The 24,238-nt window shown below is 42.6% G+C and overlaps 1 protein-coding gene and 1 long non-coding RNA gene across 2 annotated transcripts in view; one reads left to right on the forward strand and one right to left on the reverse strand.

Moving 5' to 3' along the window:
- The window catches only part of LOC118401299 (cadherin-13-like), a 636,121-nt gene that overhangs the window by 222,324 nt on the left and 389,559 nt on the right, over positions 1-24,238 (forward strand). The gene's annotated exons all lie outside the window — the stretch shown is intronic.
- Positions 12,705-22,327, reverse strand: LOC118401300 (uncharacterized). The gene is made up of 2 exons (XR_004829227.2): positions 22,083-22,327; positions 12,705-13,162 (listed from the first exon to the last, which is right to left on the reverse strand). It is a non-coding gene; the product is annotated as an uncharacterized LOC118401300 (long non-coding RNA).

A 24,238-nucleotide genomic window follows, 5' to 3' on the forward strand; every position in this document is an offset into this window, starting at 1 on the left:
AATTTAAAAACACCACAGCCGCAAAGATGGCGTCAACATAAACAAGAAATTAAAATAAATATTCCCTTACCTTTGATGATCTACATCAGAAAGCACTCCAGGAATCCCAGGTCCATAATAAATGTTTGTTTTGTCTGAAAATGTCCATTATTTATGTCCAAATACCTTCTTTTGTTAGAGTGTTTGGGATAGCGTTTGGTCCTTCTGTAGCACAGTTGGTAGAGCATGGCGCTTGTAACGCCAGGGTAGTGGGTTCGATTCCCGGGACCACCCATACGTAGAATGTATGCACACATGACTGTAAGTCGCTTTGGATAAAAGCGTCTGCTAAATGGCATATATTATTATTATTATTATATTATTATATTATACACATCCAAACGCTAATTCTGGTCAGCGTTATATCGGACAAAAACTTTAAAAATTGATATTACCGGTCGAAGAAACATTTCAAACTAAGTACAGATTCAATCATTAGGACGCTTTTAACATATAGCTTCAATAAAGTTCCAACCGAAGTATTCTTTCTTGTCTTCGTGAGCAATGGAACGCAAGTGACTACCATGAGGAAAAAGTGGGATCACAAAATGGCTGCTTGATGGACAGCTGATATATTCTGCTCTCATTCACTCCCACAACAACATAGAAGCCTCATTATAATTTATATTGATGGTTGACATCTAGTGGAACCCCTAGGCAGTGCAACATCATTCATATCTCAAGGGGATTTCATTGGGGACTCTGGTGAATAGATACATGCTCAAATTTCTGAACTCCTGTTGTGATTTCAACTCAGGATTTTGCCTGCCAATATGAGTTCTGTTATACTCACAGACATCATTCAAACAGTTTTAGAAACATCAGAGTGTTTTCTATCCAATACTAATAATCATATGCAAATATTAGCAACTATTACTAAGGAGCAGGCTGTTTGATATGGGCTCCTTTTCATCTAAGCCCCTCAATACTGCCCCTGAAGCCATACAAAGTTAACAGTGTCCAAAGAAGAGCATGATGTATACAGAATGGTGTCATCTGCGTAGAGGGGGATTAAATAATCACCCGCGCAAGATCGACATCATTGATATTTACAGAGAAAAGAGACGGCCTGAGAATTGAACCCTGTGCAACCCCCATAGAGACTGCCAGAGGTCCTGACAACAGGCCCTCCAATTTGACACACTGAACTCTATCTGAGAAGTAGTTAGTGAACCATGCGAGGCAGTCATTTGAGAAACCAAGGCTGTTGAGTCTGCCAATAAGAATACTGTTATTGACAGAGTCGAAAGCCTTGGCCAGGTCGATGAAGACGGCTGCACAGTACTGTTTTGGTGGTTATGATATCCTTTAGGAACTTGAGTGTGGCTGAGGAGCACCCGTGACCAGCTCGGATGCTGGATTGCATAGGGGAGAAGGTACGGTGGAATTCGAGATGGTCAGTGATCTGATCGTTCACTTGGCTTTTGAAGACTTTAGAAAGCAAGGGCAGGATGGATATAGGTCTGTAACAGTTTGGGTTTAGAGTGTCTCCCCCTTGGAAGAGGGGGACGAACGCGGACGCTTTCTCATCTTTAGGAATCTCAGGCGATACGAAAGAGAGGTTGAACAGACTGGTAATAGGGATTGCGACAATGGCGGTGGATAATGTTAGGAAGAGAGGGTCCAGATTTTCCAGCCCAGCTGATTTGCATGGATGCTAGTTGCTGCGGGGGGTGCAGAGCTGTTGGCCGGGAATGGGGTAGCCAGGGGGAATGCATGGCCAGCCGTAGAGAAATTCTTATTGTTATTCTCGATTTTCATGGATTTATCGGTGGTGACAGTGTTTCCTAGCCTCAGTGCAGTGGGCAGCTGAGAGGAGGTCCTCTTATTCTCCATGGACTTTACCGTGTCCCAAAACGTTTTGGAATAGTGCTGCTGGATGCAAATTTCTGTTTGAAAAAGCTAGCCTTTGCTTTCCTAACTGACTGTGTATGTTGGTTCCTGACTTCCCTAAAAAGTTGCATATCACGGGGGATATTCGATGCTAATGCAGAACGCCACAGGATGTGTTTGTGCTGGTCAAGAGCAGACAGCAAGGCCTGCTCGCAGAAGTGTTTTAGGGAGCGTTTGACAGTGATGAGGGGTGGTCGTTTGGTTGCAGACTCATTACGGATGCAGGCAATGAGGCAGTGATCGCTGAGATCTTGATTGAAAACAGCAGAGGTGTATTTGGAGGGCGAGTTAGTTAGGATAACATCTATGATGGTGCCGGTGTTTACGGATATGGAGTTGTACCTGGTAGGTTCATTGATGATTTGTGTGAGACTGAGGGCATCAAGCTTAGATTGTAGGATGGCTGGGGAGTTAAGCATGTCCCAGTTTAGGTCACCAAGTAGCACAAGCTCAGAAGATAGATGGGGGGCAATAAATTCACATATGGTATCAATGGCACAGCTCGGGGAAGAGGGAGGTCTATAGCAAGCAGCAACAGTGAGAGACTTGTTTCTGGAAAGATGCATTTTTAGAAATGGAAGCTTGAATTGTTTGGGTACAGACTTGGATAGTAAGACAGAACTCTGCAGGCTATCTTTGCAGTAGATTGCAACACCGCCCCCTACCTCGGCGGAAAATTATAGTTAGCGATGGAGATGTCAGGGTTTTTGGTGGTTTTCCTAAGCCAGGATTGAGACATGGCTAAGACATCCGGGTTTGCAGAATGTGCTAAAGCAGTGAGTAAAACAAACATAGGGTGTAGGCTTCTAATGTTAACATGCATGAAACCAATGCTTTTACGGTTACAGAAGTCAACAAATGATAGCACCTGGGGAGTGGGAGTGGAACTAGGCATTGCAGGACCTGGATTAACCTCTACATCACCAGAGGAATAGAGGAGAAGTAGGATAAGGGAACGGCTAAATACAATACGAACTGGCCGTCTAGCACATTCGGAACAGAGAGTAACAGTTAGCAGGCCGATGCTAACAGGATAACAGTTAGTAGGCCGGGGCTAAACAAGCTAGCAGTTAGCAGACCGGGGCAGGCAAGCTAGCAGTTAGCAGATGGGGGTAAGTCTGTTTTTGCCTCTTGGTGCTGTGACGTCGATAGACCAGTCGTGGAATTAGTAGGGTTCCAGGTAGCTCTAGGTAGCTAGCAGGCCGAGCAGGTTAGCAGAATGGGCCTTCAGCGGGCGTCGCGCCTGTGGGGCCTGTTGGAATCCTCAGGCAGATTATGTCGGTATTCCAGTCGTATAGGATCGACAGGGTTCCGTGCCCCGTACCGGCAGTAGAAGGGGTCCGGATATTGTAGCCTGGGAGTGGGCTTCGGTGGTAGCACAGAAGCCCTGGCCAGGCTTGCTTCAGGCTAATTGGTGCTTGCTCTGGGATGGAAACGCTAGCCAGGAGTGGTCACCCGGGATTGCGGTTAGCTAGTTGCGAAGATCCAGATGAAAATGTTCAGAGTTTGCAGTTGGAATCCGGGGATAAGAAGAGAAATAGGTCCGTTATGCTCTTGTTTGAGTCACGTTGTTTGAACTGGTGAGAACTTTCCGAGCTAGAGGTTAGCTGATGACCGCTAGCAATGGTTTGCTGACTGATAGTTGGTAGGTAGTTAGCTGGCTAGCTTCAGTTGAGGGAATCCAGATCCGAAATAAATATAAATACTTTAGAAAAAAGCAGACCCACACCCCATTGGGTGAAGCGGGTTGCAGGAGAGTATTTAGAAGTTGAGGTTTAGGAAAATATTTTTAAAAGATATGTGAAGAAAAATATGTAAAAAGATATATACAAGGGACACGACAGGACAAAGATGTCTGACTGCTATGCCATTTTGGTTTCAACATAAAAAGTTATATAATGCTGCCACAACCTAGCAGTTGACAGTTCATACTACAACTACTCTTACTGCAGTGTAAAGCTTGCACTCTCACTTGCTCTTTCTGTTAAAGTACTGTCCTGTATCTCTGTGAGTCTCTCTGTTGTTTTCTATTTATGCATGTGTAGGCCTGGGTCACTGTGTTAGGAGGGCACTGTCTGTCCTACAAGTCATTACACTAACGTCAGTAATATCTGTCAATAAATTCTTTAGCAAACTTCCAAAGTGCTTAGTTGACCTGATATTGACCTTCACAGTTCATAGGTTGTGATCACTTTCATGTATGTAATAACAACCAGGATTGTTCTTTGTTGTGTCTGGAGACTAGCACTAGTATGTTGCGTCTGGAGACTAGCGTGTGTTATGTTACGGTGTCCATGTGTAAGTGCCACCTTTCCAAAAGACAGTCAGGAATGACTGATGACACTTCTCAATATAGTATTCATGGGCAGAATGGACAAGGACGTGACATTGTTGCCACAATAAATTTGTTCTCAGTCAGTGAGTGAAGAAGGCTCTGTCTGTCACAATGCCTACAGGACCTAGGTCAATCAGGGGCCACCACCATCAGCAACTTCTCTCACTCCTCTTTGCCATACTCTGATCCTTAAAGGCACAGTCAACTTAGTGTTTGAAAACTTCTGACCCACTGGGATTGTGATCCAGTGAATGATAAATGAAAAAATCTGTCTGTAAACAATTGTTGGAAAAATGACTTGTGTCATGCACAAAGTAGATATCCTAACTGACTTGCCAAAACTATAGTTTGTTAACAATACATTTGTGGAGTGGTTGAAAACGAGTTTTAATGACTCCAATCTAAACTTCCAACTTCAACTGTAATTATTCAGACCATTTACTCAGTTCTTTGTTGAAGCACCTTTGGCAGTGATTACAGCCTCAACTATTCTTGGGTATGACGCTACAAGCTTGGCACACCTGTAGTTTCTCCCATTCTGCAGATTATCTCAAGCTAGGTCAGTTTGGATGGGGAACGTCACTGCACAGGTATTTTTAGGTGTCTCCAAAAATGAATGATCAGGTTCAAGTCCGGGCTCTGGCTGGGCCACTCAAGGACATTCACAGAGTTGTCGCGAAGCCACTCCTGCATGGTCTTCGCTGTGTGCTTAGGATTGATGTCCTGTTGGAAGGTGAACATTTGCCCTTGTCTGAGGTCCTGAGCACTCTGGAGCAGGTTTTTGTCAAGGATCTCTCTGTACTTTGCTCTGTTCATATTTCCAACGGTCCTGACTAGTCTCCCAGTTCCTGCCACTGAAAAGCATACCCACAGCATGATGCTGCCACCACATGCTTCACCATAGGGATGCTACCAGGTTTCCTCCAGACGTGACGCTCAGCATTCAGGCCAAAGAGTTCAATCTTGGTTTCATCAGACCAGATAATCTTGTTTCCTTTAGGTTCCTTTTGGCAAACTCAAAGGCTGTCATGTGCCTTTTATTGAGGAGTCGCTTGCGTCTTGACACTCTACCATAAAGGCCTGATTGATGGAGTGCTGCAAAGATGGTTGTCCTTCTGGAAGGTTATCCCATCTCCACAGAGGAACTCTGGAGCTCTGTCAGAGTGACCATTGGGTTCTTATTCACCTCCCTGACCAAGGCCATTCACCCTTTGATTACTCAGTTTGGCCGGGCAGTCAGCTCTAGGAAGTCTTGGTGGTTTCGTGTCTTTGGCTATGCCGGATTAAGTGATATGACATGCTATTCTATAAAATAATTTATCCGTAATTAATATTACCTGATAGAGCAAATCATGTAAATGTAATTAACTAGAGAGTCGGGGTTCCACAAAATAATATTTATAGAGCTGTTATTTTCCGAATAAACTCTTAAAGACCTAGTAATATTTTACATCAATAGCAGTCAATATTAATCGTCACCTTAATTCAGTCTCATCTGAAAGTTGTAAATTCTTCGTTATCTGCACGAACCCTGGCTAACAAGTTGAATCAGCAATTCAAAATTGGGTCTAATTATTTATTTACTAAATACCTAACTAATCACACAGAATTACATATACACATAATGAATTATAACTTGATTACAGATTACGTCATGAAGGAAAACGTCCCTGGCGGGCAGAACAGATATGACAGCTTGTTACACAAAAGAAAAGGGTCTGGGTTTGAGTGAAAGAGCGGGAAGACTGAGGAACAAAGGGCGAAGCTGTGCTATAGTAAATACAATATCTTATCCATTCTACATTACCGTCCATTTGGAAAAAGAAAACGCAATAAATATTTATTCTGTGCTGCGCTTCGGTAGGTTGGTAGATAGAAGGCCGTGTTGCCAAACCGAGTCCTTTGTCCTTTGAAGAATGTCTCTGCTGGTAAATTGGATATGTTGTAGTAACGTTGTTCTGTGGTAGACAGGATACTCTGTCTGTTCCTTCCTAACCTGCGTTTGCAGCTGCTGTTGCTAACTCAACGGCTAGGAGGTATTACTTCTGTAGTGAATAAGAGTTAAAGTTCATACCATTCGCAAGCAAAGCTCACGCTGATGTTGTCTTCGTTCTGTAGTTATTTTCTGAACCATTCTGACATCGGACCGTCGTCCTCACATCCTCGGAACAGGAGGTCATATTGTTATCTAGGCTCTATATAGGAAGGGAGAGGAGGGCGTGTTTGAAAAGTTTTATAGCCCATGTCCCTTCACAAGGGCGGGCCACTGATTGAGCAGAGCCCTTCCTTATGAAAACCCAAATCTCACATTTTAGAATCTAAAATCACAATTCATCCCATGACGAATAATTTCATATTCAAATATTTAAATTGAACAACAATTCCATGTGAATCCGATAACTCTGATGTGTAGACTTTCCACTGTAGAGTTTGTCATCTTATCATTGATACGAATGTCTCAGATGACAACCGAACTGACATCATATTCATTAAGTACCACCGCATATGTTCAATTGGTAGGATTACCAGAATATAGTTAATCCCCCCCCCCACCTTCTGATGTTCCCAGAATCTCTATGTTAACTAAGGGTTTTGCAAATGTAACATCCGTAGGGTAGAGAGAGGAAAAAGGGGGGAGAGGTATTTATGACTGTCATAAACCTTCCCCCAGGCCAACGTCATGACAGTGGTTCCAAAATTATTCCATTTAAGATTGATGGATGCCACTGGGTTCTTGGAGACTTTCAATGCGGCAGAATAATTTTGGTACCCTTCCCCAGATCTGTGCCCCACTGCAATCCTGTCTCGACGCTCTACAGACAATTCCTTCGACCTCATGTCTTGATTTTTGCTCTGACATGGACTGTCAACTGTGGGACCTTATATAGACAGGTGTCTTTCAATCAATGGAATTTGTCCAATCAATTGAATTTACCCCAGGTGGACTCCAATCAAATTGTAGAAACATCTTAAGGCTGATCAATGGAAACAGGATGAACCTGACCTCAATTTCGAATCTCATAGCAAAGGGTCTAAATAATTTGAAGTATTTCTGCTTTATTTTTAATACATTTGCTAAAAAAATTAAAGCCTGTTTTTGCATTGTCATTATGGGGTACTGTGTTTAGATTCAGGAGTATTTTTTTTATTTAATCAATTTTAGAATAAGGCAGTAACGTAACAAAATGTGGAAAAAGTCAAGAGGTCTGATTATTTTCTGAATGCACTGTATGGAAAACCAGTTTCTCTTGTAAGATTGTGATGGTCAACTTTGGGGATGTACTGACTTGGCAGTTATTCAGGGTATACAGAGACACCAGGCCCATAATGGGTCAAACAGCTTGGGGAAAAAAAAAAGATGTCATGACTTTAGAAGCTTTTGATAGGCTATTTGACATCATTTGAGTCAATTGGAGGTGTGCATGTGGATGTATTGCAAGGCCTACCTTCAAACTCAGTGCATCTTTGCTTGGCATAATGGGAAAATCAAAAGAAATCAGACCTAAAAAAAAAAAAAATAATTGTAGACCTCCACGAGTCTGTTTCATCCTTGGCAGCAATTTCCAAATGCCTGAATGTACCATGTTCGGCTGTACAAACAATCATACGCAAGTATAAACACAATTGGACCACGCAGCCGTCATACTGCTCAGGAAAGAGACGCGTTCTATCTCCTAGAGATGAACATACTTTGGTGCAAACAGTGCAAATCAATCCCAGAACAACAGCAAAGGACCACGTGAAGATGCTGGAGGACACAGGTACAAATGTATCTATTTCCACAGTAAAACAAGTCCTATATTGACATATCCTGAATGTCCACTCAGCAAGGAAGAAGCCACTTCTCCAAAACCGTCATATAAAAGCCCGATTACGATTTGCAACAGCACATGGGGACAAAGATCGTACTTTTTGCAGAAATGTCCTCTGGTCTGATGAAACAAAAATAGAACTGTTTGGCCATAATGACCATTGTTATGTTTGGAGGTAAAAGGGGTAGGCTTGCAAGCCGAAGAACACCATCCCAAACGTGAAGCACGGGGGGTGGCAGTGTCATGTTGTGGGGGTGCTTTTCTCCAGAAGGGACGGGTGCACTTCACTAAATAGATGGCATCATGAGGAATGGAAAATGATGTGGTTATATCGAAGCAATGTCTCAAGATATCAGTCAAGAAGTTAAAGCTTGGTCGCAAATGGGTCTTCCAAATGGACAATGACCCCAAGCATACTTCTAATGTTGTGGCAAAATGGCTTAAGGACAACAAAGTCAAAGTATTGGAGTGGCCATCACAAAGCCCTGACCTCAATCCCGTAGAAAATGTATGGGCAAAACTGAAAAAGCGTGTGCGAGCAAGGAGGCCTACAAACCTGACTCAGTTACACCAGCTCTGTCATAAGGAATGTGCCAAAATTCACCCAACTTATTGTGGGAAGCTTGTCGAAGGATGCCCAAAGCATTTGACCCAAGTTAAACAATTTAAAGGCAATGCTACCAAATACTAATTGAGTGTATGTGAGGGGAACGGCACCTCAGTACCTCCAGGCTCTGATCAGGCCCTACACCCAAACAAGGGCACTGCGTTCATCCACCTCTGGCCTGCTCGCCTCCCTACCACTGAGGAAGTACAGTTCCCACTCAGCCCAGTCAAAACTGTTCGCTGCTCTGGCCCCCCAATGGTGGAACAAACTCCCTCACGACGCCAGGACAGCGGAGTCAATCACCACCTTCCGGAGACACCTGAAACCCCACCTCTTTAAGGAATACCTAGGATAGGATAAGTAATCCTTCTCACCCCCCCCCCCCCCTTAAGATTTAGATGCACTATTGTAAAGTGACTGTTCTACTGGATGTCATAAGGTGAATGCACCAATTTGTAAGTCGCTCTGGATAAGAGCGTCTGCTAAATGACTTAAATGTAAATGTAAATGTAAATGTATGTAAACTCCTGATCCACTGGGAATGTGATGAAATAAATAAAAGCTTAAATAAATAATTCTCTCTACTATTATCCTGACATTTCACATTCCTAAAATAAAGTGGTGATCCTAACTGACCTAAGGCAGGGAATTTTTCTAGGATTAAATGTCAGTAATTGTGAAAAACTGAGTTTAAATGTATTTGACTAAGGTGTATGTAAACTCCCGACTTCAACTGTATGTAAATGTGATATTTTTGTTATTTATTTTTTATAATTTTGCTAAAATTTGAGCCTTTGTCACAGAGCTGAGCACAGCGCTAGGTTTATTCATCATCTGCATAGTGAGGAAGGAGAGGGAGGGACATGTTATGTTTAGACCCAGCATTCAGTGCGAGCTTCACGTTTCTCTGTCCTTGATAGTGTGGATAAGTACAGATGTAGAATCTTAATTTGAGCCAGTTTGCTACAACAAGAAAATAATCCTGCAGCAACAGGAAATGCCAATTATTATGTCGATTAGAAGTCGTGGATATTTTTTGTAGGTGTTGGTTGATACATTTTACGTTCGGGCAAATTAAGTCTGGCATTTTAAAGTGGAAATTACAAACTTTGGAAGCCTTTTTAAACCTTGAATACACTACAAGTTTGCATTGCCTGTTGTGCAGGAAAATTCTCATCAACAAAAGATTGATCAAATTAAGATCCTACATGTGTATGTGTATCAAACAGAGTGTGTTCATCAATATGCCCAAGGTCATAGCCCGTATGCAGAGCATTGATGGGTATCAAATCCCTATCCCTCCACTGCTCTCACCATCTCTCAGCTCAGAAAAGGGAGAGTGACAGTGTGTTCCATCTTCAGTGTAATACCTGTCATCACTCTCGTCTGTTTTCCATTGAGATGCTGAAAATAAAGGTATCTTACTGTATCATAGCAATAAAGGAGCCAAGAGTAGTGCACCATGGGATTGATGCGGTCGTACAAAAACAACTTACTTAAGTAAGGTTTTACAGGGCCACCCAAAGACCAGGAGTTATCTTTGAAACCAATCACAGAGGACAACCCACCTCTGAACCTGCTCTTTAAACACATAATAGTCCATTTAATCTAGAGCAATTATGTGTCGCTCTGGTTAACTGCTTCAGGGATGTTCTCTTGACATTTGAGAATCACTCTGTGCCTGGAAAAGACTGTCCATTACAGGAATACTATGTACCTTGTTCTGGTCGGGTTGGGTTTTTGATGGCTTTCATGTTTCATCCAACCTCTGAAGGTTGTCTGGAAAAGGAAAGGAAAGTGACTTGGATTGAGTTGCCTGCATAGCAGTCAGTGTGCCCTCTTAGTCTCAGTGTCAACATACAGTGTTGTAAACAAATACCTCCATCCCCCAACCTCCTTACCTTGTCCCTCTCTGTCATTCTGACAGGGCCGAGCACTGCCAGCTTGCAGAGCAGCACCACATTGTGTAAAAGACTGCCAATGTATCTGTGTGATGTGCCATAAAAGAGGAAGGACAAAGGAGAGACTTCAGTTTTTAATGCAAATCAAATCTCAATCCCATAGATTTTTTTTTATATTGTCATGTTATTCCTTGGACAATGGCTTGTCACCTCTTCTTTCAGTTTTTAGCAGGACTGCCGCCTTGGTGCCAGCGGTTGTTTCTTGAAGCAGCGTGGGCATGGGCACCACATGCCAGGGCAGCAGGGGATCAGGAGGACCTGTGCCGAGTGGGCACAGGGCTGTCACGAGAGAGAGAGAGAGAATATATAAAATATAAAGAGCGAGGCGGCTGCTTTTCAGCCAGTCTGCCAACACTCTGACATTTTCCTCTCCTGCCCTGACCCTGTAATTCCTCTCTGTGGATTATATATATATATGCCATTTAGCAGACACTTTTATCCAAAGCGACTTACAGTCATGTGTGCATATATTCTACGTATGGGTGGTCCCGGGGATCGAACCCACTACCCTGGCGTTACAAGCGCCATGCTCTACCAACTGAGCTACAGATTAGTGTTGTAATGAGAGCAGGGCCTGCTAGATTCTCGGTAAGGTTTTTTACACCTTTTCCAAATTTCAACTGTAATTATCCATTCACATTAACAAAGACATAACATTCTCAACAATGACATACACGGAGTGTATAAAACATTAGGAACACCTGCTCTTTCAATGACATAGACTGACTAAAGGAATCCATATGAAAGATTATTGACATCACCACTTCAATCAGTGAAGATGAAGAGAAGGAGACAGGTTAAAGAAGGATTTTTAAGCCTCAAGTTAATTGAGACATGGATTGTGTATGTGTGCTATTCAGAGGGTGAATGGGCAAGACAACAGATTTAAGTGCCTTTGAAAAGGGTATGGTAGTAGGTGCCAAGCGCACCCGTTTGAGTGTGTCAAGAACTGAAATACTGCTGTTTTTTTTACCGTCAACTGTTTCCCTTGTGTATCAAGAATGGTCCACCATCAAAAGGACATCCAGCCAACTTGACACAACTGTGGGAAGCATTGGAGTCAACATGGGCCAGCATTCCTGTGGAAGGCTTTCGGAAATCTTGCAAAATCTTGCGACTTGCTCTTACACCAGTGTCCCTATTCATACCCTATCTATACCCTATTCTTAGGATATAAATAGGGTATGGTCCATTTTACAGTTGAGTGAACCAAACCATTCTTCTTCCCCATCTGCTCTGTGAGTGATTCTGTCTATTTGTTGTCTCTGGCTATTTTATTGTAAACACATGCATGAAGTCATTAGATTCTGTAGCGTTTTGAAGATGGAAAATAACATGTTAAAAGGTACTGGCTGAATCAACAATAGGTTGAAAAGTTAATAAATAGGTTTGCTCCATGAAAGTATTGTCATCTTTCATCTCATCTCTCTCTCCGTCTCTTTCTTTTCATATCTCTGTAGCTCTCTCTTCCAAGTTTCCTTCCCTTTTCTACTGCCCCAAGTATTTATATAACATGGAAAGCTAGGGTCAATTAGAGCTTTGATGGACATAAAATAATGAAAATAAATTAAATTAAACAAATGACTTATTGTTCAAGGTTATAACAATCTCATGCTGCTGTTCGGTTGTAATTCCATCCAAGTGAATGTCTACAACCGCATAGAATGTGAAAGAAAGAATACGACACAGAACCTGAATTGATAACTGCATCTAAAGACTTAGACTCAATGGTCTGGTTGCTGTGTCAATGTTAGATAATAGTTGGCTGGTATGCCCTCACCCATCTGAGCGGACGGCTGTGAATGCCCTCACCCGCTAGTACACTTATGCTGACTGTGATTTGGGTTCTGACCCTCCACAGGATGTCCGGTAAGAACAATGCTGATGCTTCTCCTTTCGGGATATGTATTTCCTTTTCCTCTTCACCAACACACATTAAGCACACACACACTTTTGGCTATACCATGAATCTTGACTGGGAGTGAATCCGGTGTGGCAGACAAGGGGGTTTGGTCAAGACATTTACACAGATCAGACACGGACAGAGTTAGATTAGCTCAATTTCAAGGGTGTTTATTTAAACAACAAAGAAAAATAAAAGAATCTCCTCCAGGAGACCTCCTCCGGGATACCGTCTTCTGGGCTCCGGGGTCTTGCTGTATCCTGGGGGAACCAAACTGAGCTCCCTCCGTTATCCCTGGGACTGTGCACAACTATACAGGTGTAACCTCTCTTTCTCCAGTCCCCTCTCCCGTGTGCTGCCCTCCTGGCAGCTTTATGGGACTCATCTAGCTGGTGAGCAATCAGCCCCTTGATTACTCACCAAGCACAATCAGCCCCAATTAGTCCTGGCAGGAGAGCCCGTCGAGACCTGGCACATCCAGCAGAGGGAGCCATCGCCTCGTGATGTCGACTCCTGTCACCAGGCCTCGATGATTCTCCCCCTGGTGGCTGACCTGCTGTACGCCACATTTGGTGGAATACTACTTGTGTCAATCCCAAATTAATTGTAGTTCTATAAGGCAAAAACATGCACAACATAACAGTATCAGTAAAGTGTCATAATTACGCAAAATAAAAATAATACTATATAAACATGAATGAATAAGAATAAGATTATACTATTTACATACAGCTATTAACAGAGCAGCAGAAACATGAACCTAAAGATGAACCTCTTGTAGGAGAGAGATAAACCAATTACTAAGACTGACAAGATAAAGATTTATGGCACCCCCTCTGGCCTATATTAGCATCCACTAAAAGGCTTCTAACCTAAAGGGCCTAGCCTCTGCAGGCCACAGGCGTCACATAACAAGTGGATGTCCCTAAGGGAAGCCGGGGAGTCAATCTCTGGGCTGGTGTGGCACCTTGGAAGGGCTATCTGGTGCAGGTCTGGAAGTTCTCTCTCCGACTCTGGGGTGATGTACCCCAGCAGGTCGTATTGCTATCCAGGACCTTGTAAATAGCGTGCATGGTAACTGTTGGACTTGTACGACTGGCGGGACTTGTACAACAGGGTGTCGGACTGACAGTGCAAGCTTACCCCAAGGAACGTTTGTCCACAAGGGCCTTGGCATCTTCCTTGTTAGTTAGGCTTTGCAAACAGTTGTCCATGTAGAAGGACTTCTCTATCGACTCTCTTGTCTTCTCCAGACCAACCTCACCATTGGTGGAACATCCCACGAATGTCACTGCTGATGGCAACAGAGTGATCTCTAAATCTGAGGAGCACTGCAAGTAGAGGGGCCCAGCATGGGTCCTGGGAGCAGGAGCTTGTTTATGTGGTCCCCTTTGTACTTGAACGATCAGTTGAATACCACAACATTCTTGCCATTATGCTGTGGTGTGGGATGTACCAGCTAATGGCAGTGTCGTCTTCAGCACCTGTCGCTATCTTGATGGTGAAGCTGGCCTGCTCCAACATCTGAATCTTCGCTTTGAATTCTACTTTGAATGTTTGCTCTAGTGACTTCGCCAGCCTCTTCTCTGTGATGTGAGCAGTGGGAGCCCAGCCTCCTTAAGGGCTTGCAGCTGGGGCATGTTCTTGATGAAAAGGAGGGGAGTCGCGTAACGTTGGACTCCATCCACATCAACTCTCACTGTTCTGGCCTACAGCAGGTCTATCGCCTCCTGATCCTGGTGAGATCTGGTGCTGATCTTCTTGCTGCGCCATGGCAGTACATCCATCTGCCACAATTTCTCAACCTGACTGAACAGGTCAGCAGATTGGAAAAGCGTAGAGGTGACATAGCATTGCTGGTCTGAGAGGCTGTATTTCAGTCCCTACGCAGTGCTCTGCCAGCTGGGCCTGCTGCTGGGCGAAGATGGACTGGTTTCACTGGTGTGATCAGGTGGGGGTGCATTCCAGGTGACTACCTTAAGAAGCTGGTTGAGAGATTGTAAAGAGTGTGCAAAACTGTAATCAAGGCAAAGGGTGGCTACTTTGAAGAATCTAAAATATTTTTAGATTTGTTTAACACTTTTTTGGTTAATACATGATTCCATATGTATTATTTCATAGTTCTGATGTCTTCACTATTATTCTACAATGTAGAAAATAGAACAAATAACGAAAAACCCTTGAATGAGTCAAACATTTTGACTAGAAATCTATATATGTTTTTCTTTTCTTTTTAAGATGTCTCTTTCCCTTTGTCCAGCTGCTTCTGTGACCAAGTTTTGAGTGAAGGGGATGAGTACTTTTAGGTTTTAGGAGGATGTGTTTTGTGTACAGGCTGGTGGCGGATTCTTGGTTTATACCAATTATCCTTCCTGCCGTCTTGATAAAGTGCAGAAGCTTGCGCTCACGTGTTTCCAGAAACGAATATCAGACCAAAGAACAGCAGACTAAGCAAGACAGATTTATAGAACATTTGTGAGATATGGTGGTCAAAATGTTTAAATTTGCAAGAAATAACTTTTTCTGTTTCAATTTCTTAATCTTTGACAAAGGCACAGTCGTTGAATTTCAGTTTGTTATCTATTCCGATTCCCAGGTATTTGTGTGCGGTGAATCGACTGATTCCCCAATGATATTTATAGGGATAGTGGATTTTTGTTCTTTCTGAAATCAATTTCCATCTCTTTTGTTTATTTGGTCTGGGTGGAGGAAACCCACAACAGCGGTGTCATCTGCATCTTTAAAGAATGTGTGGGCTGAGTCAGAGGCTTGACAATCATTTGTGTAGAGTGTGTACAGTGTGTAGAGTATGGGTGAAAGTACACATCCTTGAGGGGCTGCCGCATTAACCATTCAAGATGTAGAAATGGCGGAGTAAAACTTCACTTGTTTCACAAAGAAACTATGAATCCACTTGATCAGTAGAGAGTTTACACCCAAATTCACCAGCTTATCTACTAGTAGGTGGGGTTGGATGGTGTTAAACGCGCTACTGAAGTTAATTAATAACATTTTCTCTAGACTATTTACCTTTTCTAAGTGTTCATAGATATTGTTCAGCATGACCAATAACACATTATCAACACCCCTAGAGGCACATAAGGTGAATTGGTTTTAATCTAATTGGTATGAGAGACCAGAGGGAATTTGTTTTTGAATTAATTTTTTCAAAACATTTCATAGGTACAAGGCTACAGGGCATAAATCGTTCTTTTCTCTCGGCCTATTGTTTTTAGGTACTGGGACAATCAGTGACGTCTTCGATTCATCTGGAATTATCCCACTGTCCAGTGACAGCTGGAACAACTTCTGTAAAGGTAATAGGAGCTGGTCTGCTCATGCCTGAACTGCCTTGCTGCTGATGCCTTCTGGACCATATGATTATTATGGGTTGACACGTTGAAAGTATTGCTTGACGTCCTACACAGAGATCTGTATATCAACATTTGATATGCTGTCTATACTATCCAAGTGTACTTTCTGCTGCGATATAAAAATCACACGTCAAACCAATGAAACTGTTCAAATAATTTCCAAAAGCAAGGTCTTTTCCGACTGTCAAACAATGTCTCTTTGGTTTGTGATGGTTTGTAGCCCTTGCCAGGCTTTTCTACTGACCTTGTCCTTGAAAAGGTTTTCTAATTTGTCTTTGTATGCTGCCTTGGACTCCTTGATTTTGCTTTTGAGTCACGTCTGAGTATTCTTCCTTTCCTCTTTACTGCCACCTGATTTAAAAACGTTTTTTTTTTGATTGAGGAGCTCTTTTAATTTCCAAGTTACCCACAGTTTATCATTGAGGAAGATGTTGACTTTCTTTTTGGGAATAACGAGATCCTCACAGAAACAGATGTACTCCGAGACAGTATCCGCTGCCTCTTCCAGGTCGTCTGCCCTGTCCGTCAGGGTCACCCAGTCAGTGGACTCAAAACAGTCCTGGAGGATTTCAGTAGCTTCATAAGTGTCCCTGGAGTGTCCCTGAAGTAACATCGTTCAGGAGAATATGTGGGTCGCGTCAGGGTGTAGCAGCAAACCCGAAGTGTCAGTGGAGACGTGCAATGCTCCGACCAGGAGGCAGGGTTGTCTTCCCTAATCGTACATGGGTCTCGCTGTCATATTGGATGTGGGACTTGATCTCTAGAAACTTCCTGTATTATGCTACAGTACATGACCGAAAGTGTGTGGACACCTGCTCGTCGAACATCTCATTCCAAAATCATGGGCATTAATATGGAGTTGGTCCCCCTTTGCTGCTATAACAGCCTCCACTCTTCTGGGAAGGCTTTCCACTAGATGTTGGAACAATACTGCGGGGACTTGCTTCCATTCAGCCACAAGAGCATTAGTGAGGTCAGGCACTAATTTTGGGCGATTAGGGCCTGGCTTGCAGTCAGCATTCCATTTCATCCCAAAGGTGTTCAATTGGGTTGAGGTCAGTGCTCTGTGCAGGCCAGTCAAGTTCTTCCACACCGATCTTGACAAACCATTTCATGCTGAGACAGGATAGGGCCATCCCCAAACTGTTGCCACAACGTTGTTAGTACAGAATTGTGTATAATGTAAATGTATGCTGTAGCGTCAAGATTTCCCTTCACTTGAAGTGGCCTGGCCCGAACCATGAATATCAGGCCCAGACCATTATTCCACCTCCACCAAACTTGACAGTTGTCACTATGCATTCGGGCAGGTAGTGTTATCCTGGCATCCACCAAATCCAGATTCGTCCTTCGGACTGCCAGATGGTGAAGCGTGATTCATCACTCCAGAGATCGCGTTCCCACTGCTCCAGTGTCAAATGGTGGCGAGCTTTACACCACTCCAGCCTACGCTTGGCATTGCGCATGGTGATCTTAGGCTTGTGTCTGGCTGCTCGGCCATGGAAACCCATTTCAATGAGCTCCCGACGAACAGTTCTTGTGCTGACGTTGCTTCTGGAGGCAGCTTGGAACTCGGTAGTAAGTGTTGCAACCGAGGACAGACCATTTTTATGTGCTTCAGCACTCTGCTGTCCTGTTCTGTGAGCTTGTGTGGCCTACCACTTCACGGCTGAGCCTTTGTTTATCCTAGACATTTCCACTTATAACAGCACTTACACAATAACAGCACTTACATTTGACCGAGGCAGCTGTAAGAGGGCAGAAATTTACTTAGACTTGTTGGAAAGGTGGCATCCTATGACGGTGCCAAGTTGAATGTCTCTTAGCTCCTCAGTAAGGCCATTCTACTGCCAATGTTTGTCTATGGAGATTGCGTGTCTGTGTGCTCAATTTTATACACCTGTCAGCACCTGTCAGTGTTGCTGAAATAGTCGAATCCACTAATTTGAAGGGGTGCCACATCATTTTGTATATATAGTGTATGTAGTATATATTTGATGTTTTCCCACTGCAACCGCCAACCACAGGAAGACTCAGGAGCCCGGTCTCAATGAGTGTAGACAGCCTGCTGCTGCCGCTCTGCTAATAATCACATTGGGGGAGTAGAGGAGGTAGGGGGCCCATGTAGGTAAATGGGGAGACCTGCCTTGGTTGGGTAACTGATCTAAATAAAATAAACTGTATAATAAAGGAATGTGACTGGTCAGTTGTGTGAGTCAGGGGCTGGTCCCCGAGCAAAAAAAGACCAATACAAATGAAAACATTTTATATTACATTTTTTTATCCAACCACAGTAGCCCGCTCTCAATGTTCAAAATACACCAGAGAGCATAATTTAGCCACAGGTTCAATAGTTTATAAACAAATATTTAATTCAAGATTAAGTTTTATCACAAGCACATAGAGGTATCTGCCAAAATTAAGGAAACACCAACATAAAGTGTATTAAAATTGTATTGCACCACCACGAGCTGGCAGAACAGCTTCAATGCGCTTTGGCATAGATTCTCCAAGTGGACCTAAACCATGCCAAGAAATGCACCCCACACCATAACATACAGGTATCCCTTGTTTATTCAAGTGTTTCCTTTATTTTGGCAGTTGCCTGTATTTGGGAAGGCTGCAGTTTGGGCAGCATGAGTGCCAAATATAGGTTACAGATTTTTTGCATTGTGGCCATAGACATACAATCCATACAAGGGTTTTTAAAACCTCTACCCTGGCAATTTGACTGTTAAACTCAAGGGTACACAAGCAATGTCTATGGATTATATTTCTATGGTTGGTTGCAGCTGTCGGTTTTCCTTTTGCAGATTTCAGAATACAATTGCAGGAAAAACATATAGTTTGGAAAACAAATGCATACTGCTGAAAAGAGAATAATCTGTCTGTAGAACCAATTTGTAGTTAACAGCGGCACTTCTTTTCAAAGTAGCTCATCTTGAGATAGGCTTTTTCCACGATGAGCGCATCACCGTCAGGAGCCTATAGCCCTATTTGCACAGGATTAGTTTTACTGGGGGAGATAGGATTATGTAATTATGTACACGAGCACAAATAACGACATCCGTAATTAAGTCCCGACCGAATCTGCCATGTCTATCATTTTTACATAGCAGGAGAGTAATAATTCCAGGCAAAAAAAACTGTTTTTCGACTAACCCCAAGGTCCTCTGATAATACTTGTCCTGTGCGAATCGACATCCCTGTGTTTTGAGAGAAATGTCTGAGCTTGACAAGTGTTGCTCACGGTTTGAGCATGAAAACAACTGATTAGATAAATTGATGCTTAAAATGAAGTGCTGCGCATAAACTATATGTGAAGGACCTACATGTACAGTGCATTCGGAAAGTATTCAGACCCCTTGAATTTATCCACATTTTGTTATGTTAAAGCCTTATTCTAAAATGGATTAAATCACTTTTCCCTCATCAATCAACACACAATACGCCATAATGACAAAGCGAAAACAGGTTTAGAAATGTTGGCAAATTTATAAAAACACAACCGCAAAAAACGTATTTACATAAGTATTCAGACCATTTCCTATAAGACTTGAAATTGAGCTCTGGTGCATGCTATTTCCATTAAATCATCCTTGAGCTGTTTCTGCAACTTGATTGGAGTCCACTTGTGGTAATTTCAATTGATTGGACATGATTTGGAAAGGTACGCAACTGTCTATATAAGGTCCAACAGTTGACAGTGCATGTCAGAGCAAAAACAAAGTCATGATGTTGAAGGAATTGTCCATAGAGGTCCCCGACAGGATTGTGTCAGTTCACCTTCCAACAGGACAACAGAAGAATGAGAAAAAAACTCCCCAAATACAGGTGTTTCAAGCATCATTGTAGCATCATACCTGTACATAGCCCACCTATAATTTAGCCCAAACAACTACCTCTTTCCCAACTGTATTTTATTTATTTATTTATTTTGCTCCTTTACACCCCATTATTTTTATTTCTACTTTGCACATTCTTCCATTGCAAAACTACCATTCCAGTGTTTTACTTGCTATATTCTATTTACTTTGCCACCATGGCCTTCTTGGCCTTTACCTCCCTTCTCACCTCATTTGCTCACATTGTATATAGACTTGTTTATACTGTATTATTGACTGAATGTTTGTTTTACTCCATGTGTAACTCTGTGTCGTTGTATCTGTCGAACTGCTTTGCTTTATCTTGGCCAGGTCGCAATTGTAAATGAGAACTTGTTCTCAACTTGCCTACCTGGTTAAATAAAGGTGAAATAAATAAAAATAAATACAAATCATATCCAAGAAGACTTAAGGCTGTAATTGCTGCCAAAGGTGATTCAACAAAATACTGAGTAAAGGTTCTGAATACTGTTGATTTTGCGGCTGAGCCGTTGTTGCTCCAAGATGTTTCCACTTCACAATAACAGCCCTTACAGTTGACCGGGGCAGCACTAAGAGGGCAGAGAAAAGTTTGAACACACACTCATTCAAGGGTTTTTCTTTATTTTCACTATTTTCTACATTTTAGAATAATAGTGAAGACATCGAAATTATGAAATAACATATAGAATCATGTACAACCCAAAAAAGTGTTAAACAAATCAAAATATACAGTTTAAGTCGGAAGTTTTTCATACACCTTCGACAAATAAATTTAAACTCAGTTTTTCAAAATTCCTGACATTTAATCCTCGTAAAACTTCCCTGTCTTGGGTCAGTTAGGATCACTACTTTATTTTAAGAATGTGAAATGTCAGAATAATAGTAGAGAGAATGATTTATTTCAGCTTTTATTTCTTTCATCACATTCCCAGTGGGTCAGCAGTTTACATACACTCACTTAGTATTTGGTAGCATTGCCTTTAAATTGTTTAACTTGGATCATATATTTTGGGCAGCCTTCCACAAGCTTCCCACAATAAGTTGGGTGAATTTTGTCCCATTCCTCCTGACAGAGCTGGTATTCTTGGGTTCATTGTCCATTTGGAGAACCCATTTGAGACCAAGCTTTAACTTCCTGACTGATGCCTTGAGATGTTCCTTCAGTATATCCACATACTATTCCATTCCTCATGATTCTATTTTGTGAGGTGCACCAGTCCCTCCTGCAGAAAAGCACCCCACAACATGATGCTGCCACCACAATGCTTCACGTTTGGGATGGTGTTCTTCGGCTTGCAAACCTCCCCCTTTTTCCTTGAAACATAACAATGGTCATCATGGCCAAACAGTTCTATTTTTGTTTCATCAGACCAGAGGACATTTCCCCAAAAAGTACGATCTTTGTCCCCATGTGCAGTTGCAAAACATAGTTTGGAGCAGTGGCTTCTTCCTTGTTGAACGGCCTTTCAGGTTATGTCGATATAGGACGCGTTTTACTGTGGATATAGATACTTTTGTACCTGTTTCCTCCAGCATCTTCACAAGGTCCTTTGCTGTTGTTCTGGGATTGACTTGCACTTTTCGCACCAAAGTACGTTCATCTCTAGGAGACAGAACGCGTCTCCTTCCTGAGCGATATGACGACTGCATGGTCCCATGGTGTTTATACTTGCGTACTATTGTTTATACAGATGAACGTGGTATTTTCAGGCATTTGGAAATTGCTCCCAAGGGTGAACCAGACTTCTGGAGGTCTACAATGAATTTCTTAGGTCTTGGCTAATTTTCCCATGATGTCAAGCAAAGAGTCACTGAGATTGAAGGACGTCCTTGAAATACATCCACAGGTACTCCAATTGACTCAAATGATGTCAATTAGCCTATCAGAAGCTACTAAAGCCATGACATTTTCTGCAATTGTCCAAGCTGTTTAAAGGCACAGTCAACTTAGTGTAAACTTCTGACCTACTGGAATTGTGATACAGTGAATTATAGGTGAAATTATCGGTCTGTAAACAATTGTTGGAAAAATTACTTGTGTCATGCACAAAGTAGATCTAACCGACTTGCAAAAACTATAGCGTGTGAACAAAACACTTTGTGGAGTGGTTGAAAAACGAGATAATGACTCCAACCTAAAGTGTATGTAAACCATCGACTTCAACTGTGTTTTAGATTTTAGATAGACAGCTTTGCACACTCTTGGCATTCTCTCTCTGAACCGTTGATTTTGAGATGTGTCTGTTTCTTGAAGCATTTATTGGGCTGCAATTTCTGAGGTTCAGAACTCACCCTCTGCAGCAGAAGTACCTCTGGGTCTTCCTTTCCTGTGGCAGTTCTCATGAGAGCCATTTTCATCATACCACTTGTCACAGGCCGGCTCATAGCCTGTGGCAAAAATGAGGGGACGCGAACAACAGGTATAGGCCAATTTAAAAAAAATATTTATTGTAAACAAAACTATTAACTTTAAACTAAGAAAAAGGAATGATGTGTGGAAGTATCATAGTGTAAGGTGTATGGCAAAGTTCATGGATGTGTGAATCTGTGTGTGTGTGGATGACTGAGTGAAAACTATGCAAAACTACAAAAGAACAAACAAAACAGGTTCATACCTGGAGGAGCGGAGAGAGAGAGAGGTGATTAGTGACAGTTTAAATACTCTGATCCCAGGTGACTCCAATCACTACCGACCCTCCTCTGCCTGCAGGAGGAACCACCCCTGCAATGCAGAGGAGGAGCTGTGACAACCCCCTCCTTAAAATTAGGGTCCCACCCTCAACCCAACTTCCTCCAACATATTCAAAACAATTCAAATTTCCCCAAAAACAAGTAGTAGTGGCCCCGTGTCCCCCAACTGACTGTCCACCCCTCAAACTCGGCAGCCCTGGTACCTGGGGAGCAATTTAAGAGGAAAGAGGAGCAAGACAGCCCGTAGGGGTCAGCAGAGAGAAGATACAAACTAGGTTAAAGGAGCACAGGACAGAGCATCAGCAATGATATTATCCTTACCACTAATGTTTATAATATCAATGTTGAATGGTTGCAAGAACAAAGCACAACGCATCAGGCGCTGGTTGGGATTTTGCAGGGACCTCAGAAAAATAAGTGGGTTGTGGTCAGTGAACACAGTTAAAGGGGTCAAACCAGAACCAACGTAGACCTCGAAGCGCCGTAAATCCCAAATGAGACCTAAAGCCTCCTTTTCAATTACAGAATAGTTTTTCTGATACTTATTACATTTCTGGGAGAAGAAACTGACTGGACACTCAACATTGTTATCATTCTCCTGGAGAAAAACAGCCCCAGCGCCGATTTGACTGACATCTACCTGCAATTTGCGGCAGGGTAGCCTAGTGGTTGGAGCGTTGGTCTAGTAACCGGAAGGTTGCAAGTTCAAATCCCCGAGCTGACAAGGTACAAATCTGTCGTTCTGCCCCTGAACAGGCAGTTAACCCACTGTTCCTAGGCCGTCATTGAAAATAAGAATTTGTTCTTAACTGACTTGCCTGGTTAAATAAAGGTAAAAAAAATAAAATTTGGTGCTGCCAATACAGGTGCCAAACACAAAAGAGCCTTAACTGCGTCAAATGCCTCTTGACACTGGGTGGACCAGATAAATTCAGCCTTTGCCTTCAACAGATTGGTCAGGGGGGACACTACTACTGAAAAGTTTTTACAGAAAGCACGGTAGTACCCCGCCATTCCCAGGAAGAGCATCAGTTCTTTCTTTGTGGACGGCTGTGGGAACTGCTTCACAGCCTGGACCTTGGCTTCCACGGGACAGACAAAACCCTGACCAACAACCTTGCCTAGGTATGTGACTGTAGCTTTGGCAAACTCACATTTTGCCAAATTAATAATCAACCTGGCCCACACCAGTCTTTCGAACAGGGCTTGCACTCTCCAAACATGCTCCTTCCAGGAGTCTGAGTACATGACCAAATACACGGCACACCCTTCCAGACCTGAGACCACCCAATTCATTAGACTCTGGAAGGTGGCTGGAGCATTCCGCAAGCCGAAAGGCATCACTGTATAAGAGAACAAACCAGATGGAGTTATAAAGGCAGCAATCTCACAAGCTCTTTTGGTAAGGGGTACTTGCCAATATCCATTTAAAAGATCAAATTTGCTAACATACTTTGCTGACCCAACTTGATCAATACAGTCCTCCATCCTAGGAATAGTGTAAAGGTATGCTTTAGTAACATTGTTAACCTTTCTATAATCAGTGCAAGGTCTGAAAGTGAAATCAGACTTTTTGACCAAAAGACTGGGTGAAGCACAATTTGAACAACATGGCTCCGCAATACCATTGTCCAACATATACTGCACCTCTGTTTCCAGTTTCAATCTCTTCTCCTCAGATACATAATAAAATCTCTGTTTGATAGGCTTAGCATCTCCCATGTCTATATCATGCTCAATTAAGTGGGTTTGTGATA

This window comes from Oncorhynchus keta, chromosome 22, assembly GCF_023373465.1.
Source record: "Oncorhynchus keta strain PuntledgeMale-10-30-2019 chromosome 22, Oket_V2, whole genome shotgun sequence".
In the NCBI taxonomy this organism is placed as follows: Eukaryota; Metazoa; Chordata; class Actinopteri; order Salmoniformes; family Salmonidae; genus Oncorhynchus; species Oncorhynchus keta.